We start from the raw sequence: 7136 nt of genomic DNA, 5'->3' as shown, positions 1-7136 counted from the left end.
AGAAGAATGCTACAGGAATGAGATTCTATTAGGAATTAAATTAACTCTTTTAAATGATTACTTTAAATGTAAAAAAAAAAGGAAGAGTGTACAGCTCTGAGAAGTTTATCTACACCTCCTTTGTTTCTGGGATAAAGTGAGGGTTTTTACTAGCAAGGACTGAAAAGATGATATACAGAGATGGGTAAATTGTTTTAGTTTGATAAAAGCATCTATAATAAAATGTGAGGCATCGCTTCTCGGCCTTTTGGCTAAGATCAAGTATAAAATGTGAGGCAATAGTCGTACATAATATTTTTAGTTCAGAAGCCTCCTCTTCTATCTTCAGAAAAGGATGCAAGCACTATCCTTTCCATCTCCATGACTAGTTTAGCCATCTTTATTCTTATCTAATATCATTCAAGAACAGGCTGGAGATGCCAAAAATAAATGAAATGCACTACTTTAGGTAGTGTTTGTTGTACTTAAAATTGTATATAAAAAACACCAAGGCAATTGTAAAGGAATTCAGAACATAATCAACTTTTCTGGCAGTTTTTTTTTTATAATGTTTACAATTTCCACTTGTTTATCTGGTTTAACTCAAGGAAACAACCTTAGGAGCAAACATAATTGATATATAATGTTTTCACTTGTTCTGCTCCCTGCAAAGCAAAATTGACTAATGTTTTTGGAGGGAACCCATTAAAATTTGCATATATATTTAATTCTGCTAAACTTGCATAGACCAGAGTTAGATGAAGGGAGAGAAGAATAGAAATTCCATGGAAAGATGCATGACTAAGGTGGTAGCATTTTGACCAAGATTTTCAGGTTAAGATGCTGAATATATCTGTAAGGAAAAAAAAAAATCTTACAGATATATTACCTGCACTTTCCAGATATCTAAGTATTTGAAAACTTTTAAGCTATTACCTATTCATACATGTACATACAAGTGCTACTCACCAAATATTTCTGACTTGTGTCTGGGCAGAAGGGTGGTTGAATTTTCCCATCCGCTTTGCACTGATCATGGTCATGTGACTTGCTTTGGTGGATGAATCTTGAGAAGCTCTATGCGTCACATCTGGGACAAAGCTGTAATGGCTAGTGCACAGTTTGTCAGAACCTCTTTTTCTGTGCCATGGCAACCAGCCCCAGGTGGGGAGGTTCTATTAGCTTTGTCCTAGTGTAGAGAGACACAGCACATGTTCCTCCCCTTTCCTCCAATCCCTTAACCCACATGAATTTGTAGCATGAATCAAAAACAAGCCTTTGTTATTTTGGGGCGTCCAGATTTTGAAGTTATATTGTTATTGCAACACAATCTAGCCTAGCATGATGAAAACATCTTTTAGATTTTTTTTCTATATGTTGGGTGTTTATGAATAATTGTGAGAATTGCACATCTTGATACAGGCCATTATTTTTTGATGTCTATTTCTTGCCTAGTTTTTTTTTAAGTTCATTTATTTATTTTTAGAGAGATAGAACACAAGTAAAGGAGGGGCAGAGAGGGAGGAAGCAGGGAGGGAGGGAGGGAGAGAGAGAGAATGAATCCCAAGCAGGCTCCATGCTATTAGTGCAAAGCCCAACATAGAGCTTGAACTCATGAGCAATGAAATCATGACCTGAACCAAAATCAAGAGTCAGATTCCTAACCAACTGAGCCACCCCAGGCGCCCCTTGCCTAATTCTTGATCCTATTGTTTCTGACAGGTAAACAGACTTCAAATATTTGGAAACTAAATACTACAAAAGCTTACATGATCACGTATAGATTTTCATGTGAATTTGTTATATCGTGTGCACATTTATCCTGTACTTTCTTGGAATTCTGTGTCATATCCATTGGCAACTGACTGGTCCATATCCATACTACATTACACACTTCTAAAAAAAATTGTAACATATAACTAATCTGTGTTCTTATGGTACAAATTCTAGGAATACACATTTAGTGGAACTCAATAAACTTTAACTGAAAATATAATGAAGATTATGGCTGATAAAGAAGAGGAGGATAGGGATTTCAAGAAGAGATAATGCTTCAGGAACATGCATGTTCACAGTTCACTGTAAAACAATTCAGTTTGTACAAATAATTTACTACCTATGTGTTCTGATATCTGAAAATCAGAATTTAGTTTCAAAGTTCATAGCTCACAACATGTAGTATATACATACAATGGAATATTACTCAGCTATAAAAATGAATGAAATCTTGCCATTTGCAATGATGTGGTTGGAGCTAGGGGGTATAACGCTAAGCAAAATACGCCAGTCAGAGAAAGACAAAAATCATATGATTTCACTCATGTGGGATTTAAGAAACAAACAAGCCAAGGGGAAAAAGAGAGAGAGGCAAACCAAGAAACATACTCTTAACTGCAGGGAATACACTGATGGTTACCAAAGCTGGGGTGAGTGGGGGGATCAGTGAAATAGGTGATGAGGACCAAGGAGTACACTTGTGATGAGCACTGGGTGTTGTATCGAAGTGTTGAATCATTATATTGTACACCTGAAATTAATATTACACTGTTTAAGTGGAATTTATATAAGATTTTTAAAGTATATAGAAGCGCAAGAGGAAATTAATATGAGGATTAGCAGAGGACATTGTGTTTCTAGGGGAAAATGGTAAATTGACACATTTTAGACATTCAGTATTTACTGGATGTCTTTCTCAGTGGGAATTCTTTGGGGGAAGTATATTTCAGTCCTTGGAGTAAAACCTTTGGCAACTCACAATGCATTGTCTTTCTTTTCTTACCATATGATTTTATTTCCATTTTTCTGGCACAAGAAAACAGGTGAAAATGTTGAACTTCATGATAGGTCTGAGGGTATTGGGAATAATTTTTGATGCATATTTTCTGAGAAGATTCTGGTGATCAAGTGATCATTTTGGTGTTCCTCATCTCATGATCTTAACTGTCCTCATTATATTCCCTAAGTAAGCACCAATAGAATTTAATGCAGTACATTTTTAAATGCTCTATTGTTAAAATGCATTCACACAAAAATCTAATTATGTCTACTAAATCTTAATAGTATATTTTGTAAATTTTGGTAATTTATGATAGAAGCATCTCCAATCGTTCAGAGGTAATTTTTTTTCTATACACATCTATGTGGTGCTCATGAAATGAGCAGTGAACACGAGCACACTATTAAAATGATTTATTTTAATCGTGATAAACATGGTTGATTTATTTGCTTATTCATTTGGTAGATATCTATTAAATAGCTATATATTTTTTGCATGGTTATTTTTTGTTATTGATTAATGTAGTGTCACAAGATTATATATTTCTGTGATATGCAAAAATATTCTGTACTTGATACAGACATTGGGAACAAGGAAATGTTAAAATATGGGAACATTAACATGAAATGAATATATAAAAATCATTAAAATGGAAAGATAATAACACAAATATTAAATATTTTAGAATTACTTAGAATGAAATTTTAAAACATACAAAGCATTCATTGCCGTGATTGTCTTTTTTTTTTTTTCTTGACAGATATTCTGGATGTAGAATTTCAGTCTACATTCCATTTCATTGAATTGTTAAGAGGGTATACAATATGCTTTTTATTTATTTTTTTAATATCAAATTTATTGTCAAATTGGTTTCCATACAACACCCAGTGCTCATCCCTAAAGGTGCCCTCCTCAATACCCATCACCCACCCTCCCCACCCTCTCACCCCCATCTACCGTCAGTTTGTTCTGTTTCTAAGAGTCTCTTATGTTTTGGCTCTCTCCCTCTCTAACCTCTTTTCTTTTTTCCTTCCCCTCCCCCATGGACTTCTGTTAAGTTTCTCAGGATCCACATAAGAGTGAAAACATACGGTATCTGTCTTTCTCTGTATGATTTATTTCACTTAGCATCACACTCTCCAGTTCCATCCACATTGCTACAAAAGGCCATATTTCCTTCTTTCTCAATGCCACGTAGTATTCCATTGTGTGTATAAACCACAATTTCTTTATCCATTCGTCAGTTGATGGACATTTAGGCTCTTTCCATAATTTGGCTATTGTTGAGAGTGCTGGTATAAACATTGGGGTACAAGTGCCCCTATGCATCAGCACTCCTGTATCCCTTGGGTAAATTCCTAGCATTGCTATTGCTGGGTCATAGGGTAGGTCTATTTTTAATTATTTGAGGAACCTCCACACTGTTTTCCAGAGTGGCTACACCATTTTGCATTCCCAAAAACAGTGCAAGAGGGTTCCCATTTCTCCACATCCTCTCCAGCATCTACAGTCTCATGATTTGTTCATTTTAGCCACTCTGACTGGTGTGAGGTGATATCTGAGTGTGGTTTTGATTTGTATTTCCCTGATGAGGAGCGACGTTGAGCATCTTTTCATGTGCCTGTTAGCCATCTGGACATCTTCTTAGAGAAGTGTCTATTCATGTCTTCTGCCCATTTCTTCACTGGATTATTTGTTTTTTTGGGGGTGCGGAGTTTGGTGAGCTCTTTATAGGTTTTGGATACTAGCCCTTTGTCCGATATGTCATTTGCAAATATGTTTTCCCATTCTGTTGGTTGCCTTTTAGTTTTGTTGATTGTTTCCTTTGCTGTGCAGAAGCTTTTTATCTTCATGAGGTCCCAATAGTTCATTTTTGCTTTTAATTCCCTTGCCTTTGGGGATGTGTCAAGTAAGAAATTGCTGCAGCTGAGGTCAGAGAAGTTTTTTCCTGCTTTCTCCTCTAGGGTTTTGATGGTTTCCTGTCTCACATTCAGGTCCTTTATCCATTTTGAGTTTGTTTTTGTGAATGGTGTAAGAAAGTGGTCTAGTTTTATCCTTCTGCATGTTGCCGTCCAGTCCTCCCAGCACAATTTGTTAAAGAGACTGTCTTTTTTCCATTGGATATTCTTTCCTGCTTTGTCAAAGATGAGTTGGCCATACTTGTGTGGGTCTAGTTCTGAGGTTTCTATTCTATTCCATTGGTCTATGTGTCTGTTTTTGTGCCAATACCATGCTGTCTTGATGATTATAGCTTTGTAGTAGAGGCTAAAGTCTGGGATTGTGATGCCTCCCGTTTTGGTCTTCTTCTTCAATGTTACTTTGGCTATTTGGGGTCTTTTGTGGTTCCATACAAATTTTAGGATTGCTTGTTCTAGCTTTGAGAAGAATGCTGGTGCAATTTTTATTGGGATTGCATTGAATGTGTAGATAGCTTTGGGTAGTATTGATATTTTGACAATATTTATTCCTCCAATCCATGAGCATGGAATGTTTTCCCATTTCTTTCTATCTTCTTCAATTTCCTTCATAAGCTTTCTATAGTTTTCAGCATACAGATCTTTTACATCTTTGGTTAGGTTTATTCCTAGGTGTTTTATGCTTCTTGGTGCAATTGTGAATGGAATCAGTTTCTTTATTTGTCTTTCTGTTGCTTCATTATTAGTGTATAAGAATGCAACTGATTTCTGTACGTTGATTTTGTATCCTGCGACTTTGCTGAATTCATGTATCAGTTCTAGCAGACTTTTGGTGGAGTCTATTGGATTTTCCATGTATACTATCATGTCATCTGCAAAAAGTGAAAGCTTAACTTCTACTTGCTAATTTTGATGCCTTTGATTTCCTTTTGTTGTCTGATTGCTGATGCTAGAACTTCCAACACTATGTTAAACAACAGCGGTGAGAGTGGACATCCCTGTCGTGTTCCTGATCTCAGGGAGAAAGCTCTCAGTTTTTCCCCATTGAGGATGATATTAGCTGTGGGCTTTTCATAAATGGCTTTTATGATGTTTAAGTATGTTCCTTCTATCCCGACTTTCTCGAGGGTTTTTATTAAGAAAAAATGCTGAATTTTGTAAAATGCTTTTTCTGCATCGATTGACAGGATCACATGGTTCTTATCTTGTCTTTTATTAATGTGATGTACCACATTGATTTGCGAATGTTGAACCTGCCCTGCAGCCCAGGAATGAATCCTACTTGATCATGGTGAATAATTCTTTTTATATGCTGTTGAATTCGATTTGCTAGTATCTTATGGAGAATTTTTGCATCCATATTCATCAGGGATATTGGCCTGTAGTTCTCTCTTTTTTTTTTTTTAACTGGGTCTCTGTCTGGTTTAGGAATCAAAGTAATGCTGGCTTCATAGAATGAATCTGGAAGTTTTCCTTCCCATTCTATCTTTTGGAATAGCTTGAGAAGGATAGGTTTAAATGTCTGGTAGAATTCCCCTGGGAAGACATCTGGTTCTGGACTCTTATTTGTTGGGAGATTTTTGATAACTGATTCAATTTATTTGCTGGTTATGGGTCTGTTCAAGCTTCTATTTCCTCCTGTTTGAGTTTTGGAAGTGTGTGGGTGTTTATGAATTTGTCCATTTCTTCCAGGTTGTCCAGTTTGTTGGCATATAATTTTTCATAGTATTCCCTGATAATTGCTTGTATTTCTGAGGGATTGGTTGTAATAATTCCATTTTCATTCATGATTTTATCTATTTGGGTCATCTTCCTTTTCTTTTTGAGAAGCCTGTCTAGAGAGTTAGCAATTTTCTTTATTTTTCCAAAAAACCAACTCTTGGTTTCCTTGATCTGCTCTACAGTTTTTTTAGATTCTATATTGTTTGTTTCTGCTCTGATCTTGATTATTTCTCTTCTTCTGCTGGGTTTGGGTGTCTTTGCTGTTCTGCTTCTATATCCTTTAGGTGTGCTGATAGATTTTGTACTTGGGATTTTTCTTGTTTCTTGAGATAGGCCTGGATTGCAATGTATTTTCCTCTCAGGACTGCCTTCGCTGCACCCCAAAGCGTTTGGATTGTTGTATTTTCATTTTCATTTGTTTCCATATATTTCTTAATTTCTTCCCTAATTGCCTGGTTGGCCCATTCATCCTTTAGTAGGGTGTTCTTTAACCTCCATGCTTTTGGAAGTTTTCCAGACTTTTTCCTGTGGTTGATTTCAAGCTTCATTGCATTGTGGTCTGAAAGTATGCATGGTATGATCTCAATTCTTGTATACTTATGAAGGGCTGTTTTGTGAGCCAGTATGTGATCTATCTTGGAGAATGTTCCATGTGCACTCGAGAAGAAAGTATATTCTGTTGCTTTGGGAGGCAGAGTTCTAAATATATGTGTCAAGTCCATCTGATCCAATGTATCATTCAG

At 36.1% G+C, this 7136-nt stretch overlaps 1 pseudogene; it reads left to right on the top strand.

The window, feature by feature from the left end:
* Positions 1–231: 231 nt before the first annotated feature.
* Positions 232–378, top strand: LOC112855670 (U2 spliceosomal RNA; annotated as a pseudogene).
* The last annotated feature ends 6758 nt before the right edge of the window (positions 379–7136 follow it).

This window comes from Puma concolor, chromosome E1 (genome assembly GCF_028749965.1).
Source record: "Puma concolor isolate L17-30 chromosome E1, mPumCon1.1.hap2, whole genome shotgun sequence".
NCBI lineage: Eukaryota > Metazoa > Chordata > Mammalia > Carnivora > Felidae > Puma > Puma concolor.
This window is presented reverse-complemented; position numbering and strand designations above follow the sequence as displayed.